This window comes from Sycon ciliatum, chromosome 2 (genome assembly GCF_964019385.1).
Source record: "Sycon ciliatum chromosome 2, ocSycCili1.1, whole genome shotgun sequence".
Classification (NCBI taxonomy): Eukaryota; Metazoa; Porifera; class Calcarea; order Leucosolenida; family Sycettidae; genus Sycon; species Sycon ciliatum.
The window spans coordinates 47,209,322-47,231,133 of record NC_088644.1 but is presented as its reverse complement, the minus strand read 5'-3'; the positions used below and the strand labels follow the sequence as shown (position 1 = coordinate 47,231,133).

The following is a 21,812-nucleotide window of genomic DNA, read 5'->3' as shown; positions in this document are numbered from 1 at the left end:
CTCTAGACAGCTGTTTCGCTCCCTGTCGGAGCTCATCAGTAGAGGATGATAATGATGATAATGGAGGAATGATCATTCTTATACACCAGAAATGGCGCAAGTGCACGCTTTCCACATATATCAAGAGTTGTCTAGAGGCGTGGAGCAATATTATCTCTCAACGGAAGTGTCCTTGCTGGTGTCTGTATGGTTCGGCTGAAGAGTGTGTGGTTGTGATGAGTTGGGAATGCAATGAATTGAAAATAGTGCTGAAGCTCTGAGTGTGACAGTGTTGAAGCTCTGAGTAGACGGCGTCACAGGAGTGCCTGCACAGAGAGTAAAATATAGGGAAAGTGACGTCCTGCCGCCTCGAGAGTCGCCATGCTCTTGAAAGACTACGCTGACCGTAAGAAACGGCAGAACAAGCATCCCGTCTGAAGACTCGCCGACTTTGTGACAAGATGCATCGACAGCAAGAGATCGCTGAATAGGCATCCAGTGTGCGGGAGAAAATACGCAATGTTTAACATGCCCGGACTTGTTCTGTGTCCTGTTCGTAGATGAAGTGCCATTATTATCCTAGCCATTGTCACGTGACGCACCATGGCTGGCCATATCCCATGAATGTTCTGCATCATAGCTGGCCCTATCCTGTGAATGTTCTGCACCGTGCCGGCAAAGACTGCTAGTCACATGTTGAAAAGAGCTTTCAACTGTAGGATCACAAATTCACAACTTGGAAGAATGTGTATGCGCGCGAAGTGTATAGAGGGAATGCATGCAGGGCGATAGTGCGGGTTTGAATTCAGGTTATGCCTTGAAAGAAGAGAAAAAAAGAGAAAAAACACTCTCTCGTAGCATGAGCGTGGAAATGACGTAGAGAAACAAGAAACACACTGGTCCCGTCGGGCATATTTGACAGTGTGGATGTGTTTATGTTCTTCTGCTGTGTGTGCGTGTGCTTGTGCGTGTGCGTGATTTATATGTATGGGCCGGGGTGTTCGTATGACCATGTGCGTTCCTGTTTGTGTCTGTGTGTGTGTGTGTGTCTCATATGGTGCAGTGGTATGTGCAGCGATTTCCAATCGATAGGTTGAGGATTCGATTCCCGACGATTATGGTCACACACGTATTTCTTCTCTTTCTCATTCTCCTATCTCTTCTTTCATTCTCCTGGGTGGTTACCAACAGCCAGTGTATGCTGGAGTATGTGATGTGGCGTGTGGGTGTAAAAATAAAAAATAAAAAAGGATTCACTGGCCAGAAAAAAGCCACTTCAATCAGCTGTGTGGTGGATACCAGGCTAGAAAATAGTGGCAGTCAATTCATCAGCCGTGCATGCTGTTGAATGGTGTAATCCCAGCACGAGTTGCTATGTCTAACATAGCTGTACCCTATCATCACTTACGCGATGGGCATGTCTGAGGTCTGAGGTATGAGGTGTGTGTGTGTGTGTGTGTGTGTGTGTGTGTGTGTGTGTGTGTGTGTGTGTGTGTGTATGTGTCTGTGTGTGTATGTCTGTGGGTGTGGGTGTTTGTGCCTTTTATGTAATGCTAAGGTGGAGTAAGGTTTTCTTGCTGAATGATTGAGCTTGCTATTGAACACACTGCAAAGTAGCTTCCAATACTACTAGTTCACAAATCCTCTGTTTTGCTTTTTTATGTTTGTAGGTCTGAATTCAACATTTTGTTCCCAGGACTGTTCCAGGGCACCAAAAGGAGAGCCTACATGCAACACCAGCTCTAGATGTGTTGGTGTTCTTAGTAACTATATATGCAAAGGTAAGAACCCAATGAAAACGAGTATTTGAGGCAAAAATAGTCTTTTTCTTCATCAGCACTCGCTTGACCGGGTGTTAGCGGCCGTCATGAGTTCCTTTCGGGCACAGACACGATGATTTCCTTCTTTTTTTTTTACTCGGTAGAAGGCCGGAGATCGGCACCAACCAGGCTAGCATCCAGCAGCCAAATTGTAGGTAAACTGTAGAGAGAAACCCACAACACTTTCTAAATATCAATCATCAGAAACACGAGACGGTTTGGAGGGAAATATGACCAAAAGAACTCCACCACCCACCCTGGAGCATTACAAAACAAGGACCTTATGCAGGATAGCTGCCGAGCCAAGGAGAGCATTCTTTTGCAAGTCAGCCAGGGCAGTAGCTGGCGATACCCATGGTGTCAAGGAATCCTGGCAACTGTTTGAAAGCGGTGCCCAAAGTTCCAATTACCACAGGCAGAATCTGAGTCTCAACTTAGACATCAGCGTCACCAACCAGATATATCTCACACCCTAAATACAAGCAGTCTAAGCAGTCTAGACATGGGCAAGAGCCCAGACTTTGACAAAATCCCCCCCCCCCCCAGGAAATCGCCCCAGCTCGCACTAGAACCTACAATCATGTCCTTTAGAACCGGAGTGTTGTGAACGACAAGTTCTTGAGAGTGAAAGGCCTTCTCGCTTGTGACATTGTGTTCGTTTCAATGCAGCTGTATCCCGACTCCGCCGTACCGCTGATGTTTACGACGTGGTATATGCTACAGGCGCGATGTCTGGTTTGCTGTGTGCGCTGTAGTTGTATGTTGTATGTGTATGCTTTTCTCATATACGCTGTCATTTTCACGCTATAACTACCTGGTAGTTTTAGTGTTAGTTATTCATTCATTCATTGTTTAGTTAGTCGATGGAAGTGAAATATACTGTTGAGAATAAATAGTTGTCCTCATGCCGTGTGGGGTCGTTCGTTCCTGACACTTTAGAGAACCAGAGGGTTCACAACATTTGGTGACCACGCCAGGATACGAAGCGAGCATGGCACAGGAACTATGGATCATTGAAGCCAACTTTATCGCTAGCGGAATTCGGTATGGATTTGAAGGCGATAGGTTGAGAGAATACGTGGAGAAGAGGCTTCGACAGAGCGAGGAGTTTGAAGAGCGCAGTGCTAGACGGCAAGAGGGCGCGCTCCCCACAGAGTTTGACGAAAAGCTCAAGAAGATGAACGAGCGCATCGCCAGCAGTAAATATGAGGGAGCAAAGCGAGATTTGCTTGCCTCACGCGAAAGGACGCCGGACAAGGCCTGGAAGACTTTGCTTACAGACAAGCAGCGGTCAGGGGAGTATTCGAAGCCAGTGGGAGGATCAGATCCAAGGCCCACTGCGTCGGTGCAGTGCATGGCGACATCGGTCGGAGACGCTCAGAAGCAGTCTCGGCCGAAGGACGTAGAGGTGCAAGACGTGGAGGCGCAAGACGTAGAGGCGCAAGACGTAGAGGCGCAAGACGTAGAGGCGCAAGACTTAGAGGCGCAAGACGTAGAGGCGCAGGACGTAGAGGTGCAAGACGCAGAGGCGCAAGACGTAGAGGCGCAAGACGTAGAGGCGCAAGAGTTAAAGGCGCAAGACGTAGAGCCGCAACACGTAGAGCCGCAACACGTAGAGCCGCAAGACGTGGAAGCGCAAGGAGTAGAAGCTAAGGAATTGAGAAGGGCGATACTGGTTAGCACGGAAGAGGTCAACGGCGAGACTGTGGGGAACACAGAGATCGGATGTGTGTTCTCGGGTTCCGCGCCTGCCCCGGGTCGAAGCAGTGTACCGGTGACCGTGTCGTGTGTGACAGCCCACATCGTCGAGCTTTATGACATTATTGGTTGTGTGTTGTCTGGTCCAGTGTCTGCCCCATGTCGAAGTAAATCGGTGACAGTGTCGTGTGCAACAGCCCACAGCGGCAAGCTTTGCGAAATCGAGTTGGCCGAAGTGGTGGGCATTAGTGATATTATACCATGGCCACCACCGCAGCAGAAGATGACGCGTAGTAAGCCCCAATTGGTTTGACTTGTGAGTTGTTGTACGGCGGTGAGAAGCCCTTTGGTGGGGAGAATGTTGTGAAACGACAAGTTCTCGAGAGTGAAAGGCCTTCTCGCTTGTGACATTGTGTTCGTTTCAATGCAGCTGTATCCCGACTCCGCCATACCGCTGATGTTTACAACGTGGTATATGCTACAGGCGCGATGTCTGGTTTGCTGTGTGCGCTGTAGTTGTATGTTGTATGCGTATGCTTTTCTCATATACGCTGTCATTTTCACGCTATAACTACCTGGTGGTTTTAGTGTTAGTTATTCATTGTTTCATTCATTCATTCATTCCTTGTTTAGTTAGTCGATGGAAGTGAAATATACTGTTGAGAATAATTAGTTGTCCTCGTGCCGTGTGGGGTCGTTCGTTCCTGACACTTTAGAGAACCAGAGGGTTCACAACACGGAGAAAAACCACAGGATTGGAAAGACTCAACTATTACACCCATCCCAAGTCGGGCAACCCCTCCCATCCTACCAACTACTGACCCATCTCCCTGCTCAGTATAATATTCAAAAACATAAGAAAATATTAGACCACTCTCGTCTGTACAATCACATAGCACCGCATTTACCTCCCACCCAATCTGGCTTCAGGAAACAAAACGGGACCGAACTGCAACAAGCACGGATCGTCCACCAGATATCCACAGCTAGGGATGCTGGGAAGCATGTTGTTGCATGTTTCTTCGACTTCAATAGAGTTCCTTAGCAAAAGTACAATAACGCTATATTTTATTGTACTCACTCCCAGCCTTGACAAAAGACGTTATCAGATAACGGAAAACGTTGATCACACAAAATTTGAAAATGCGCATGTAAAATATGTACTCGAAAATGCCCTGTCATCCATACTTCTGCGAGAAGTTCTTGGCGAGTTGTGCAGAGAACAGCAACCTACAAATCATGTTGAAAGACACAAAGTGCATTGGACTGGGTAGGCGATATCCACGATACCAGTTAACCGATGCAAAAATAACGCTGTAGCGGTCTTATGAAATTTGAATTCCATTTCTATAGGTGATACTTGAACAGAGGGTACCAGGTTCATGTCCTGCTTGGACGCGGCAGGATTTTTTCCAGCCGTGCTGCGACCCACAGTTAATTGGAAACTCGTGGCCTGGCACGAGGAAAACATGGATGCGGTGAATGGGATTTCGGTCTTTGACCACACACTGGTGAGCTGATCTACTCACCTCCCGCCGCTTTAGGAGTTGCATCTGCGCCTTGATCCTTGAAGGGTGGTAGTGTTCCTACGGATGCGGAGAACTCAGCCTCTATATAGAGAAACCGAGTCTCACGCGAATTATATTTTTTATATTTTTTATATGATACAATACTATAGACGATTATTACTATACACGGTAGCTGTGCATACTTAGGTTTGGCAAATGAAAATGAATTTGAGAAATTGATCACTATAGGTGATATAATATTATAAACGATTATTACTATAAGCGGTAGGTGTGCATACTTAGGGTTGGCAACTGAAGATGGATTTGAGAATTTGATCGCTATAGCCGCCAATCTTATAGGTGATACGTACCGTACCAACCCGGATTCTTTTTCTTGATTTACAGAGATTAAATGCCCAGTGCAGAATATTTTGAATGGCACATCCAATAGCACAATAATCAAATATTTCGAAGCTGTCCAATTTACTTGTAATGCTGGCTTTTGGTTGAGTGGACCTGCAACATCAAAGTGCGTCAATCATGAAACTCTTACTAAGGTACCACAGTGTTTAGGTAAGCTTTCAAAATTGTTTTTTTTGGGGATGAAACTTGCCGTGAAACAGGTTAATTTTCCGAGCCCTGTCCTTTAGAACCGGAGATAAACCACAGGATTGGAAAGACTCAACTATTACACCCATACCCAAGTCGGGAAACCCCTCCCATCCTACCAACTACTCACCCATCTCCCTGCTCAGCATATTATTCAAAAACACAAGAAAAAATAGCCAACTCTCGTCTGTAAAATCACATAGCACCGCGTTTACCTCCCACCAAATCCGGCTTCAGGAAACAATACGGGACCGAACTGCAACAAGCACGGACCGTCCACCAGATATCCACAGCTAGGGATGCTGGGTAGCATGTTGTTGCATGTTTCTTCGACCTCAATAGAGATCCTCAGCAAAAGTACAATAGCGCTAAATTTTACTGTACTCACTCCCAGCCTTGACAAAAGACGTTATCAGGTAACGGAAAAACGTTGATCACAACGATTTTGAAAATGCGCATGTAAAATGTACTCGAAAATGCTCTGTCGTCCATACTACAGCGAGAAGCTCTTGGCGAGTTGTGCTGTGATTCCTTTGTGGGTTCGATAAACTATGACTAGCGAAAGCAATAGGTCGTTTAAAAGGGGAAGTTAAGGCAAAATTAATTAATTTCACCAGTTGTAGTCTTCGGGGTGCTGAGTCGAATGGTCTTGGTCCGAGAAAGCTGAGACGCTCCCTTCCTACTTGAATCCCAATCGAACTCGCGCACTTCCACCGAAACTGGGTGACTGCACCCTACGAGATGGGGATTTGTATGCAAAATGTCACTAAAAGCGCCATTTTGTTCGAATAAAAGCACAGATGACCGCGATTGGCCCATATGTTGTAGTCCTTTGGACGCTGAGTCGACTGGTTTTGGTCCGAAAAGGCTGCGATGCAGCGTTCCTCCTTTATTCCCAATCGAACATGGTTGAAGAAGCGGTCACGTGCTCCTGGGTGCCAAAATCACCTGGTCACCACGCCAGCAGGCGACAACTTTCACACCAAGGTTCAACTCGAGTGACAGGACTGCACCCAAAAAAGGTCAAAACAGGCTGTAAGTTGTACCCTGCAGGCACGGTGACCAGGTGACTGGTGTACGCAGGAGCACGTGACCGCTTGTTCAACCATGTTCGATTGGGAATTAGGGGCGAACGCTGCATCGCAGCCTTTTCGGACCAAAACCAGTCGACTCAGCGTCCAAAAGACTACAACATATGGGCCAATCGCGGTCATCCGTGCTTTTATAAGAACGAAATGGCGCTTTTAGTGACATTTTGCATACAAATCCCCATCTAGTAGGGCGCAGTCACCCAGTTTCGGTGGAAGTGCGCGAGTTCGATTGGGATTCAAGTAGGAAGGGAGCGTCTCAGCTTCCTCGGACCACGACCATTCGACTCAGCACCCCGAAGACTACAACTGGTGAAATTTTAATTTTTGCCTTAACTTCCCCTTTAACACCATCATCATCGAGCCATGTCTGAAGTAAAAGGGAGGTTCCAGTTCGGTCAAGATAAGACAGGTGCAGTCACAAGTTCGGATCTCAGTTTCATAAATGCGTCTTACTGTTATTTGCCCCACTGAAAAACGTTACCTTTCTTAGACAATTTCGACAAATGTGCAGAAAAACGAGCGGAGTTTCAGTTGAAGTGGCGATAAGAATTTGCGAACCCAACAAAACACTGTACCTGTTGATTTTTTATTTTTTATTTTTATATTATCAAGCTGGTTTATTGTGATTGTACTATTATGAGATGAAATAAAACAGGAAAGGGCACAGGCCCTGATACGTGCAAGGGATAGCAATCAACCTTGCACAAGAATTGAGCATGTGTTCTAAATGCATGTAAATGTAAATGCAAAACAATAAAAAAACAAAAAACCCACACAATGAGCGATAACTTCAGGACTGGGCACAATTCCTAAACCAGTAAAAGGTGCAAGAGATAATAATCAACCTTGCAAATTCGAGTCTGCGAACAAAATGGCATCAACGTGAGCAAAGAGGAAGAAGAGAAAGGAAACAGCAAAACAAAAAGCAAAGACGGCAACAGAACCAAAACTGGCAAACAAACCTGTGCCATCATCATGCACAGACACAAAAGACAACTACAACTGTACCTGTTGATTGTTTTCGGAATTGGCCACTCGTAAACTTGATCTCCTTTTTTTTAAAGAGAGGAGCAACCTACAAATCATGTGGAAAGACAAAAGATGCATTGGACCGGGTAGGCGCTATCCATGATGCCAGTTAACCGATGCAAAAATAACGCAGTAGCGGTCTTATGAATTTGAATTTTATCTCTTTAGGTAATACAATACTATAGGCGAAACCCGGGTTTTTTTGTTTATTTTTATTTTTATTGGGAACACAGCCCTACAAAGAGACATGTGGAGACAAACACAAAACAAGACACAGGGGATGTAGGGACGACGTACCGATGTACATGGAGCAACTCGACCGACCAGGGGTCTCGGCGTTAGCGTTGCAACCTGGCATCGCAAAAAAAGGGGGGTTGCATGGTCAAGTAGCAAAAATAATAATTTGGTGAGAGAAAGGGGCGCTAGTATTGCACCAAATAATATAAATACGCGTAATAACTAAACCAGAAGGGAAAAAGAAAAAAGAGAACAATAATCATAACAAGCAAGTACTAGTAGAAAGGTAAATACTAAATGGGTCTCAATATCATCGTCACAGGTAGTGTGTGGACCACAGCCATCTCTTTCGGATTAGATCCTAACATACGTTGACCTTGAAGGTTTGGAGGCGTCTTGAATGAGGTTCGTCAAGCAGGAGGTCCGCAGGCAGGTTGTTCCAGGGTGTGATGGCGAAGAAGGGGACGGATCGCAGGAGGTAGTTAGGGGCTGTGCGAGGGGGTGTCCACTTCAGCTGGAAGCCATGGTGCGTCTGACGTTTTTGCCATGTGCACATCATCGGCTAGCTATGGTAGGGGGATTGGTTGGCGGCAGCATGGCCTTTACCTGGGGAGGCCCTGGAATGTAGTGCAGCTTGAACAAGTATGACAGGGCTGCCACCATCCGACGAAGCTGGAGACTTTGGAGGATGGTTCCAGGTCCCAGGAAATGCAGGGCACGCTGCTGAACCCTGTCCAGCTGGGCCATGTTAGTTGCGGCTGCGCTCGACCAGGCCAGTGGGGCATATTCAAGTAGGGGTCGCACGAATCCCTTGTAGACTGCCACTCGACCATGGTCATCCAGGATGGGCGCTGCCTTTCGTAGGAAACCCAGCCTTTGGGAGGCGCGCAGTGCAACACTGCAAGTGTGCGCCCTGTAGGAGAGAGAAGGGTCGAGCATGACTCCCAACAGCTTCAGGGTATTTGTCTCCTGGAGAGCTTCACCTCCAAAGGTGACTGGCGGAGTGCAGGGGGGGGGGGAACGTGCTTGTGATGTAAAGTCATGCGCTGTGTCTTGGCTGGCTCAAAGCAGATACGCCACTTGCGGCCCCACTCTTCAAGACTGTTGAGGGACCCTTGGAGGGAGGCAGTGGACTGTTGGAGATCGTCAGTTGGCTGTACTAAGCTGTAGAGTGTGGTGTCGTCTGCAAAGCTGCTCAACTGCGTTCCTGGAGTTAAACATTGTTCAATGTCACAAGTGTATAGAAGGAAGAGGCTGGGTCCTAGGATGCTGCTTTGGAGGACACCAGCCTGGATGGGTTGAGCATCTGACGTCTGGCCTCCAACCACAACGCGGATGTTTCGGTTGGTGAGGTAGTCCTGTAACCATACAAGCAAGCGTCCGTCGACGCCGGCCTGCTTTGCTTTGTACAGCACTCCTGTGTGCGACACCCGGTCAAACGCACCCACAACATCCACGGCGAGGACCTGGACGCAACTGCCAGTACTAATGGTGTGAACCCATTCATGTTGGAGAGCCGTTAAGATATCTGCTGTTCCTCTACCATGTCGGAATCAAAACTGGCTGTTTGGCAACACCTCATGCTTCTCTAGGTAGTTGACCAGTTGCGTGCTTACAATGCGCTCCATGACTTTCGACATGATCGTTAGCAGTGATATTGGTCGGTAGTTAGATGCCAAAGATCTGGAGGACCGCTTGTGAACCGGGACTACATGGGCAAGTTTCCATGCCCCAGTTTGCACACCGGTTAAGAAGCAGAGGGCAAAGAGCTTTGCCAGTGGGTCTGCAAGTTCAGATGAGCACATCTTGAGCACACAAGCAGAGATGCCGTCCCGTCCAGTTGCTTTTGATACAGCCAAGTTCGCCAAATGCCGTTTGACCGTTGCTGCGCGGAAGTGAATGTGCTTTAGCGTGGCATAGGCAGGTCGTTGCAGGTCAGGCAGGTCAGCAGCACAGAGGTTGGTTTTGCCAAGGCTGCACTTGTTCGCAAAATACACTGCAAAGCACTCGGCTTTCTCACGAGAAGAGTGGAACTCTTGTCCTGCAGGGTTGGTCAGCAGGGGGATGTCAGAGCAACCTTCCTTGCCTGCTGCGCTCTTGATGGTTGACCACCACTCTTTGTCCCGGAGGGAACCTGCAGTAAGCTTGTTGCGAATTCTACGTTGATGTGCAAATTGCGCTGCATGACACGCTTCCACTTCGTGGTTAACAGTTGTGATGTACTGGACCTTGTGGTTATCGTTGCGGGGATCGCGTCGCCACAGCTTCCATGCCCACTCCTTGGCATGATTGGCGTTAGAACAGTCTGGTGTCCACCATACAGGGATGGATTGGTGTATCACAAGCTCTTTGGATGGTATGAACTGTTTCATTCCATGCATGATGACATCAGTTACGCGCTGACAGGACTGCTCCGCACACCCATGGATCTTGACGGGCCAGTCTACGTTGCGGAGGTAGGCTCTCAGACGGTGCCAGTCTGCAAAGGCGTATTTCCCCAAACCTGTCGAACAGCAGGATCTTCGCGTCATGGATGCTGTTGGAGAAACTCGGCAATAATAACGGCATGATCAGATCGTCCAAGTGGTGCATAGGCTGTGGTGCATACGGGGTGTGGGAAATCGGAGATGATAAGATCGAGAGTATTGCTACCGCGGGTTGGCTGGGTGACATGTCGGCAAGGTGATGTGCTGCGCAGACTTCCTCCAGGTATTCAACGGCTCGGGTAATCTTGCTACTCTGTAGCCAGGCTGAATTATGCACGTTGATGTCCCCGGCAATTATCACATTGCTGCCAAGACGGCGGACATCATCCAAAGTGTTTTCTAGGTAGTCCATCAGGCTGGTGTCTATCTCTGCACAAGAGCCAGACCGGTAGAGCGCACCCAAAACAGTCTTAGTTCCGGAGTGCATTGCGAGGGAAATCCACAAGAGCTCATGATCACGGCAATCTATATACGTATGGAGCCAATAATAAATGTAGAAAAGAAAAGGGACATATGGAAGCGAGTTAAGAGTAACTCTCCACCACTGTAACTAGATACTATATACAGTCAGAAAGTGCAACAACTAGGCACAAAACTGACAGAGTACTGAGACATTCGACGTCCTGACACCTAGCTTCAACACATCTCCGTAGCGCTAACCGATAGCCAGGACAGGACAGGACGTCGAATGTCTCCATATTCTGTCAATTTTGTGCCTAGTTGTTGCACTTTCTGACTGTATATAGTATCTAGTTACAGTGGTGGAGAGTTACTCTTAACTCGTTTCCATATGTCCTTTTCCTTTCTACTTTTATTATAGGCGATTTTTACTATACTCGGTAGCTGTGCATACTTATGGTTGGCAAATTAAAATGAATTGGAGAATTTGATAACTGTAGCCGCTATATCACTACAGCCGCCGATCTTATAGGTGATACATAACTGGTGTTGAGGTTCGGAAAAAATAGCAGTACGAGGAATGTGGCCTGTAGTTTTCTAATAATTACTTTAAAGGGGATGTGCATACGGACCACCCAACATGCGTGCTGCTTACTGGGAAGATTTCGAGGAGAACATTGAGTATGCTTGCCAAGGTCGTCAATCATCTACTGTGCATATTGGTGATCTGAATGTTGTCTTTGGCAACACGCAAACTGGTTCTGCACACCCCTACATCGCATCCTCGCCCGTTTTGGCTTACAGAATTACGTGAACGCTCCTACCAGAGTCACGGGTCACTCACAATCTACCATAGACTTATTCCTGTCCACCACCCCCATTCAAGGTCCTTGTGAAATTGTGTACCTGGATATCAGCGACCATTATGCTGTCCTAGCTCGTCTTCCTTGCAAATCTAGCTCAAGACGCCAGGGTGAAACAATGACAAATAGCCGTCGCCTTCATCGTGTTGATTGGAATACTTTTCACGTGGACCTAGCCTCTACACTGAATTCATCATTTAACGAGGATTCAATCGATAGTATGGCATGCTCTGTCACAGATACCATTGTTACTACTCTAAATAAGCATGCTCCGGTCACTTTGCGCCGCCGTAAGGAACGTCGTCCTTGCCCTTGGCTCACAGATGAACTTGTTGCATGCGTTCGAGAGCGAAACCGGCTTCACCGTCGCCTTCAGCGAAATTGTGCAGATGATATACTACGTGCTGCTCACCGAGAAGCAAGAGCCAAAGCCAGGTGCCTTGGCCGGCGGCTGAAAGATGTCTATTTCATAGAGCAATGTGCTACAGCAGATCAGAAGAAGCTTTGGGCAGTCATGAACACCGTAACAGGCAGAACGAAGAGTCGGCACGCACCACAAGTAACTGTCACAGAGCTAAATGATGCATCTGGAGCCATTGTCCATGATCCCCATTGACCAGCCACATTGCCAATGCCAGCTGGCCGAACTGGCTCAGTGGGACTGACATCTTTCACTGCAGTTCAGATTCCTGATGTTTCCAAGTGCTTACAGTGCATCAACCCCACGAAAGCTACTGGAAGCGATAGGTCCATATGTAACTCCTATTATAAACAGATCCCTATCCGGTGGAAAGGTGCCAGTTTCTTTCAAGAGATCACATGTGAGCCCACTCTTCAAGGGAGGCGATGCGACATCAGCAAAGAACTATAGACCTGTTTCATTGTTACCTATTGTCTCACGTATATTGGAGTATTTTGTTAAGCAACAGCTGATAAACTTCTTGAGTCGTCATTGTCTACTCCCCCCATCTCAGTTTGCATACCGTAAGGGTCATTCTACCGAGGATGCCCTGATCCTTGCCACCAACCCTTGGTTATTAGATAAATCTGAACGCAAGCACACGGGCATCGTCATGGTTGACATGTCCAAAGCATTTGATAGAGTTGACCATCGCCAGCTTATACAAATCCTCTTTGAGTTTGGGCTTGGTGGTGTGGTGCTGCAGTGGTTTTGTTCATACCTGTCCGAACGTCAACAGTGTGTCAAAATCAAAGACCAGATTTCAGCGCCAGTTCCATGCTCCAGAGGTGTTCCTCAAGGAAGTGTACTTGGACCTCTCATATTTTGTTCTCTACATCAGTGATATAGCGTCTGTGCTTCCACATGGAGTTTGCAATCAAGAGTTTGCAGATTATATCGTTGTTGATTACTCCGACCGTGACCCTGCTGTTGTTTGTGCTGTGCTCACGACAGCAGTCAGAACTCTTTTGTCCTCAAGCCAGGATGAGGAAAACATGGATGCAGTGAATGGGATTTTCGGTCTTTGACCACACGCTGGTGAGCTGATCTACTCACCTCCCCCCGCTTTAGGAGCTGCATCTGCGCCTTGATCCTTGAAGGGTGGTAGCGTTCCTACGGATGCGAAGAACTCAGCCTCTATATAGAGAAACCGAGTCTCACGCGAATTATATTTTTTTTCCTGTACCTATGGTGAAGTAAAGTAAAGATAACACAACATAACATAACATTAACCGATGCAAAAGTAATGCAGTAGCGGTTTTTTGAAATTTGAATTTTATCACTATAGGCAACAGTACATAACCCCCGTGGGGTTATGTACTGTTGCTGTAGGTGATTATATTACTATAGTAAAAAGAGAAGAAACACATGAGAACGAGTTATGCAGCAAATATCTGTTTTACATTGTATTACTGGCTCAGGATCCGAGTTTAAATATTCCTAAAGACGATTATTACTATATGCGGTAACTGTGCAAACTTAGGTTTGGCAAATGAAAATGAATTTGAGAATTTGATCACTATAGCCGCCAATCTTATAGGTGATACGTACCGTACCAACCCGGATTATTTTTCTTGATTTACAGAGATTAAATGCCCAGTGCGGAATATTTTGAATGGCAGAGCCAATAGCACATCAATCAAATATTTCGAAGCTGTCCAATTTACTTGTAATGCTGGTTTTTGGTTGAGTGGCCCTGCAACATCAAAATGCGTCAACCATGAAACTCTTACTAAGGTACCACAGTGTTTAGGTAAGCTTTCAAATTGTTTCTATTTTTCGGGATGAACCTTGGCGTAAAACAGGTTCATTTTCCGAGCCCCGCCGAGCTCATCCTGGGAACTGTTTGGAAGCGGTGCCCAAAGTTCCAATTACCACAGGAAGAATCTGAGTCTCAACTTAGACATCAGCATAGCCAACCAGATATATCTCACACCCTAAACACAAGCCGTCCAAGCAGTCTAGACACCATCATCATCGAGCCATGTCTGAAGTAAAAGTGAGGTTCCAGTTCGGTCAAGATAAGACAGGTGCAGTCGCAAGTTCGGACCTCAGTTTCGTCAATGCGTTTTGCTGTTATTTACCCCACGGAAAAACTTTACCATTCTTAGACAAATTCGACAAATGTGCAGAAAAACGAGCGGCGTTTCGGTTGAAGTGGCGATATGAATTTGCGCACCCAACAATAGCCTGTACTTGCTTGATAATAATAAATAAATAATATTTGCGGGATCCGCGTCGGCATCGCTTGAATGTCCAGAAACACACAAACTAGCCTTCGCATCCGCAGGCCACCACTATGCCTGTTAACCTTAGTGGCGAATGCAGACCTCACAAGTGGGTCAGGGGAGAGGAGGTTAGTCTCTCAACCAATCGGGCGTGTAACGGCCCATAACCCTGTAAACTGCATCCTTGTTATTCTCACTCCGAGCTGTGAGTACCCAGTTGACCGTGGGTGTCGGCTCAATTCAACACGCGTAAAAAGTCTTTTTACACGCTCCCTGCTACCAGCGCGGGTCTTGAGCTCGGGACCTCATGATGACCCTAACCCTAACCCTAACCCTAACCCTAACCCTAACCCTAACCCTAACCCTAACCCTAACCCTAACCCTAACCCTAACCCTAACCCTAACCAGAGAACTAATCAGAGTTTTCTAACAGAGTTCTCTTGATAGTGGCGAGCTGGTCCTTGGTGTGGTTTGGGTGTGTGCCGAGGCAGGAGCATGCCTCTGCAGAACACCAGCTCTACCACTCGGTATTGAGCACTCTCTTGGACAGCCTGGAACCTCTCTGTGTTTAGAGTTGTGAACACATATAAAGAGCTGGTGGACTACTGAGTGATGCATAGATCCAGCCGTTTCCACCAGCAACTTACAATATGCCGTGAGTCATTCGAGCACATCCCCAAGCTTCGCAGTTGCTCGGTAGGATCCTCCTCACAGTATTCTACAGCGGATTCGAGGATGTTCCTGAGATTCACCCTCGCGAAAAAGTCGATGTCTGGCTGAAGAGAAGCGAAGAAAGTCAATATTCCGGTCAGGACTTTGCCCTGATTGCACGATAACTGAAAAGTTTCATCAAGCGGAGCAGGTTCATGTTCTCATTCTGCGTATGATGCCGTGCAACGCCGCGCTGTAAGCACAGAGCCTGGCCAGCTTCAGGGCAGTGAGTGCCACATGAATCCAACTTCCAGGCGCGAGCACCACTGCGTCACGGTGTCAGCATTTGTGCAAGCAATTTTTTCCTTGACCCGTGAGTTCCTGTGGGCAACAACCTCACATGCATGGCTTCCATGGAGAATTTGTTCGGGATCAACCGTACCTCAACATGAAAGTGGGTTGTCGATGACAGCCTTTGGAAAAACATCGTTGAAAAAGGTCAAAAGGTATAATATGTTTACAGAGGACGTTGTAAATTCATCCAAGGCCCAAATAGCAGTTATTAGATGATGCATGATCACACAGCACATGAACATGGCGTAATGTAGGAGTGCCGTGGAGAGTAAATCTACAGTGCAATAGACGAAGAGTTGTAAACTGTTGGAAGTTATGAACTCTTGCTTGCGGTCGACATCAACTAGTTGGTACTTCCTCCGGAAACAAAAACTTCGTGACTTTTTTCACTACTTTTTGCTGCTGTTATTTTGCTCTTTCTCTCTGATTCTGTCAGCCTGGAACACTGACATGACATCTCGGAATCGTAGGAAAGCATAATTCATATTCTGGAGAGTCGACAGTCGTCGCAGAGCAAGGCAAACAAAGCAAAGCGAACATGTTTTTCATTTTCGTCCCCCATGCGCAATGAGAAGAAAAGCACTGCGCTCACTGCTCGTCGTTGCTATGTTTTAGTTCTGAGCTTGACAGAGCAGGACAATGGCACCGAGGAGCAAGAAGAGTGGGAAATGAATAGCAATAGCAGCTAGCGTTTTGAAATCTTCGCCATCCCCGAAACGGCTGTCGGCATGCAAACAGGTCGGCACAATGTCAACACTATAATATGGAGAGATGTGACAACCGTCACTTCGCGCAGCAGAGCAAGATGAACAAGTTTAAAATAGAAGTCAACATTCAGCCACTGCAGAGCCCAGACCTCCACCTGGATGATGTTACCTCAGCCTTGACGATGTGTCCTTGGTCCCAAAGGAGAACAGGCGAGATCTGATCAGGGCAGTCGGGAAGTGCTGGTAGGACTATGATATCCGTCGGAGGAAATTTGAAATGTTTGGCTCTGCCCGTGTTTTTCCTCGAGCGAGAGCGGAAGCGGTAACGAGTACCAGTGCTGCAGCGCTACCGTGGTCTCTGCCTAGATTTTGGACAGGGCACTCAGGTAACAGTGAAGACGATCAGAAATGCGGGGAAGCTTCTCCTCGACATACCACATAGCGTCGATCGACCTGTCACTTGGAACGGTTTCAGCCGTGTTGAGTCGAGCGATGGTGACCCGGACTCAGACTGTACTCCCACTAATCGATCCTGTAGATATTACACAAGAGAGAGAGTTTGGAAGCTTTGTTACAACTCTGAGTTTTACGTATCACTACGATCATCAGGCAACTGATGGATCCAAAACGGGCAGCCAGAACATAAGGGGGAGTAAGGTGGGAAATTCTGAGGGGTTTCATAGGCGATGCATATCATAGCGCAAGTGTCAGGTGCAGGCGTGAAGTTGCCAAGTCTGATATTATAGATATTATGTCGATAATAATGTCGATTGAATGTGTTGAAGTGTTTCTCTTCCAAAAGAACACTTCTGTTGAGCACAGTAACTCCTTGAAAAGTCATGTAAAATAGTCACGAAGTTTTTGTTTCCGGAGGAAGTATAAGAAACATATTCCAAGCGCTAATTGCACAATTTGACTTTTGGATTGAAATGCCTAGCAGAGGGATGTGACAGCATGTGTTTGCTTGCACATGTTTAACTTCTATCTTGTTGTGCATTTAATACTTACAGCTGCATCCCAGTACCACAGGAATAATGTATATGTTGTTTTGCCGGTGAACCCCTTGAGCCGCAGGTTGCAGAGGTTGACTCATTACAACGCTACAAAACACTGCATAGACAAGCACGGTTATGATGCACGACTCTTGGACTTTGACAATGGCTTTGAAGTAGAAACTCTGTCTATTTTGCTCCGCAAACTTAAACCTGAAGTCAATGTCTTCAAAGACCCATACTTCTGGTCTCGTCAATCCGACCTCATTACTTTTCAGACTCATTATGCCTTTCAAGTAAAAGGCAACCAGCTACAAAGCAGAGTGGTGAAACCAAATTCGGAGGAGCTTCCGTTTGCCTGCTTAGCCAGTAAGTGTAATGAAACTTTACAACATAATGCTTAATTAGTACATCTAGCCAGAGAATCGTTTTTGAGGTGCACTGGTTCCGTTCAAAATTTCACTTTTTGAAAAATTATGTTCCACCAGCAAGTCTTACAACATGTAAATTCATGTCGTGAACTGTTGCTAGATGTTATCAGGTTACTGGCCCAGAATTTAGTCAAAACTTGGCGTTTTACGAGTTGCGTTAGGTTGCAGGTGTATAAATACAAGATGCAAGCATGTATTCTGAGGTGCAGAATTTAGAAATTTACAAGACAATGCACTTTTCCTCGCAGGTAACAGATGGTCTCTAGCCACATCTCGACAAGAGTACACTGGAGTTGTGGTCATAGACATGTCGAAAGCGTTTGATCACGTTCAACACAAGCGCCTTGTGACTGAACTCTTCTCTCTTGGCATTTCTGGTATCAAAACTCACTTGGTTTGCCTTTTACCTCTCAGGCCATTTCCAGCAGATCAGAGTCCAGGGACATCTCTCTTCTGCGGTCTCTTGTGCTCGAGGTGTCCCAAAGAGCAGCGCTCTTGGCCCCCTGCTACTTGTCTTGTACACTAGCACATTGAGTACGATCCTGCCAATGGCGGTAAACAACCAATAATTTCTGGACGCTATTACTCTCGAGTGCTCAGACACCGACCTTACTGAAGTATGACGAATCGTCAGCCACGCCATTACAAGCCTCGCCACATGGCTTGAAGATATTGGTTTGCTGCTGAATGCAGCAAAAACTCAGCATCTGTTCATAAAGCCCTCTGGAACAGATGACACGCAGCCTGAGTTGTTTCGCTATGCTGGCAAACTTCCTGTCACACCTTGGGCTAAGTATCGCGGGGGGGGGGGGGGTAATACTGGATGAGGAGCTGTCCTGGAAGCCGTACAGTCATTGCACACCAGCTCTGTAGGCATGGTCAAGGACTCAGTCTGCGTGCAAGACGCACCTTTAGTTCCTTAGTATGGTCCTCTCTCAGCTATGCTATGGTTCGAATAGCTTTGTTCCTCGGCTTTTTGTCCAGATGCTTGGACGTCGGGAGAAGAGTTTCAAAGTCGGCATTCGTGTAACCTTGCAACAGCGCTTTCTCGCTCCACCCCACCGCTTCTGGCACTTCTTAGTATTGTCAGCCTGACACATACTACATTCTGAAAGTTATAATTTTTGTACACTGCTGTATCAATGGATATTGTGGCCCACTCCTGCAGCAACTCTTTACAACGACTGCTCCAAATACCGTGCAGAATGATCAGCGCATTACTGGGGACAAGTTTCCTACTTGCTCCCAGTCCTTTTCCTTAACGGGCATGCTGGTCGCTAGAGTTATATTATGTTTCATGGCAGTATTTCATGGAATTCCCTTCCTGCTGATGTAAGACGATAACTGCTGCCAATCAATTCAAGAGAGCCCTATCTGATATTGGCCTACTTAACTTGTAAACTCTATGCCAACAGTTAAACACCCCTTGTTGTACTTCAAGTTCCCCAGACTGCAAAAAAATGTGCCCATCCAACAAAGTCTGCCAATGTTCACACATATCTTTTCACGAAATGCTTCCACTACACGTTATTTGTTATCACTGTGAACGCTGTGGGTTTTCCAGATAAGTTGTTACCTCTTTTTTCATCATTTGGTGTTATAATATTATTACTCTGTTCTGGTGTACAGCCATGCCAATGCTTGAAGTGCGCGCATGGACTGATCTGAGTCGAGCTGCCCGCGGATGTTGATTTGAGGCGAAGCTTCTTGAGGACTTTGAGTAGAGAGAGCGTTTTGACTCAGGCTTATCTGACTTCCACTTTGTTTTACCTGTATTCTCGTGTTACCTGTGAATCCCTTGTTACCATAACTGTATTGCTGGAACTAGTGTGTGAGACCTCGGCTGGGAGATAGTAACAATCACAACTAAAATAATTCACTCAAATTGAGTGTCAGCATACACACATAACAATCATTTCTTTTATAGACAAGAAAAAGGACCAAGGAATTACAAGTTGCGCTTTAATATACATTAGCACCATATCCCTCACACACTCATACTCAGCCCAAGGCAACAAGGAATTGTTTTGGAAATAGTGTGCTGCTTCGAGTAACTGGTCTTGTAATGCAAAAGCTCGAAGAGCTGGAAAGCAATGCCAGGCCACTGGCAGCAACTGGCTCACGAGGAGCCGCAATAAACCCACATTGTGCCACAATGGGGTTGCAAGGCAAAGCCAATGCAATTGGCAACAACTGGCTCGTGAAGAGCCGCAACTAGCGAAGCAAGTGACCAGTTAGGAGCGATAGAGCTAAATGTTCCATAGTACCATTAGCAAGATGATAAAATGGGAGGGATGGAGGGTGAAAATTTGGTGCTGGCACAAGCTAAAAGTCACCACTAATTAGACTAGTCTTTGAAGTGAAGCCAACAGCAAGAAAGAAAGAGAAAGTTCAAAGGAAGCAGTTGTACGACGTCAGGCTAAGCGCGCCCGAATCCATGCGCTGGCAGTGTACTACTAGTGTGAGTGCAGTGAGCAAAAGTTCAAAGGAAGCAGTTGTGTGACGTCAGGCCAAGCGTGCCCGAATCTATGCGCTGGCAGTGTGAGTGCAGTGCACAATTCACCGATGCAGCGGTGCGCGGCAGATGCAAACATGGCAGTGTGATCGGTGGATGCTAACACACACTAACTACATTACTGCGACATTAGCACCATATCCCTCACACACTCATACTCAGCCCAAGGCAACAAGGAATTGTTTTGGAGATAGTGTGCTGCTTCGAGTAACTGGTCTTGTAATGCAAAAGCTCGAAGAGCTGGAAAGCAATGCCAGGCCACTGGCAGCAACTGGCTCACGAGGAGCCGCAATAAACCCACATTGTGCCACAATGGGGTTGCAAGGCAAAGCCAATGCAATTGGCAACAACTGGCTCGTGAAGAGCCGCAACTAGCGAAGCAAGTGACCAGTTAGGAGCGATAGAGCTCCACAAAGCAGCAACACTATCCCCGAACAACCCCCCGCCCAGCATTAAGAAATTATCGAGCAGTGACATTCCTATGCTAGGACTTCAGGGATGGAACATAAACTGTCCGTGCAAAGAATCAGATAAGGTCACTCACTGAGGCAAGCTGAGCCGAGATCTTGGACTTGGTCTCCATTGGAATTCGCATATAGCGTAGACACACATCGCTCTGCCACCTGCCGGCAGAACGAATCAGCGAATCAGGTATCCCTGCCATGGCAGCGGTAGTAGCTGCGCCAATTCGGAATGAGTGCCCCGAGTAGAGTTCGATGTTTGTCACCGCAGCCTTTTCAAGCAGCAAGCGCACAGTACTGGTGAAAACAGCTCTGGATAACGGCACACCCTTGGCAAGTACATACAGAGGAGTGGATGCGTTTCGACTGCCAATCATCGCCAGGTAGCGTAGCATAGCATACACAGGGCAGTAAGGGCGACCGGCCGGTCCAATGACAATATGGACTCCCTTTCCAAATTGGTCTGTCTTTGATCTCTTTAGCAGGATGGTCATGCTGCCCGACTCAAATCTGATCCACTCTCTTGTAAGGCCCTCTGTAAATTCGGAGCACCTTAGGAAACCAAAGAATGCCAACAGCACAGCAGACTTGAAGAGAACTCGGTCATGCTCGGGCAACACGGGGAGGTGATCACAGGCATCGACTAATTTCCTTAGAGTTGGCATAGTTATGGGCAATCTAGGCTTTACTGTCTCGGTCCCATGGCACCGCTGAACACCCTTCAACACTCTCTTGAGAAGCCAGGTCTCGATCAGGGGATCCTCTAGACCCTGTTCAATGTGTGCATTCCGTACAGCTTGCAAATAAACAGGTATCGTGCAAGGGCGGACAGAGCGAGCAAGAAAAGCGCAAAAGCAGCTGAGGGTAAGATCAGAAGCTGGGTAAGGTTGCAGATTGCAAAGGGAGCAGAAACTGACAAAACGACGCTCACCAGCAGAGTAGGTGCGTCTGGTATTAGCAGCAATTGCACAGGCAGCGTACTTAGTAACTTCACTCACAAGACTGCTGGAAGACGAGCACGGTCTGGACTCGGCCGCGCTAACGGAGCATGACGTCGAAATTCCTGCATAAGAAAACGAGAAAGGCAATCTGCAATAACATTCTTGGAGCCGGCAATGTGCACAGCGCTAACATGAAAGTTGAACTCATAGCAAACGAAGAACAGTTCGCGTAACAACTTCATCACAGCTGGGGCTTTGCACGTGCCCGAACGGATGCAGTCCACTACCGCCGAGTTGTCGCAGTGTACCCGAATCCGGAGCTTAGCCCATTCGTCGCCCCATGTGGCGCAGGC

At 47.1% G+C, this 21,812-nt stretch overlaps 1 long non-coding RNA gene across 1 annotated transcript in view; it reads left to right on the top strand.

Annotated features, from left to right (window-relative positions):
• LOC135810923 (uncharacterized) overlaps window positions 1–13,915 on the top strand; it is a 44,242-nt gene extending 30,327 nt beyond the window's left edge. Inside the window, exons 3-5 of the long non-coding RNA XR_010552462.1 lie at window positions 1,650–1,760; window positions 5,411–5,578; window positions 13,765–13,915. This is a non-coding gene — a long non-coding RNA (uncharacterized LOC135810923). The remainder of the gene's footprint in view (window positions 1–1,649; window positions 1,761–5,410; window positions 5,579–13,764) is intronic.
• The last annotated feature ends 7,897 nt before the right edge of the window (window positions 13,916–21,812 follow it).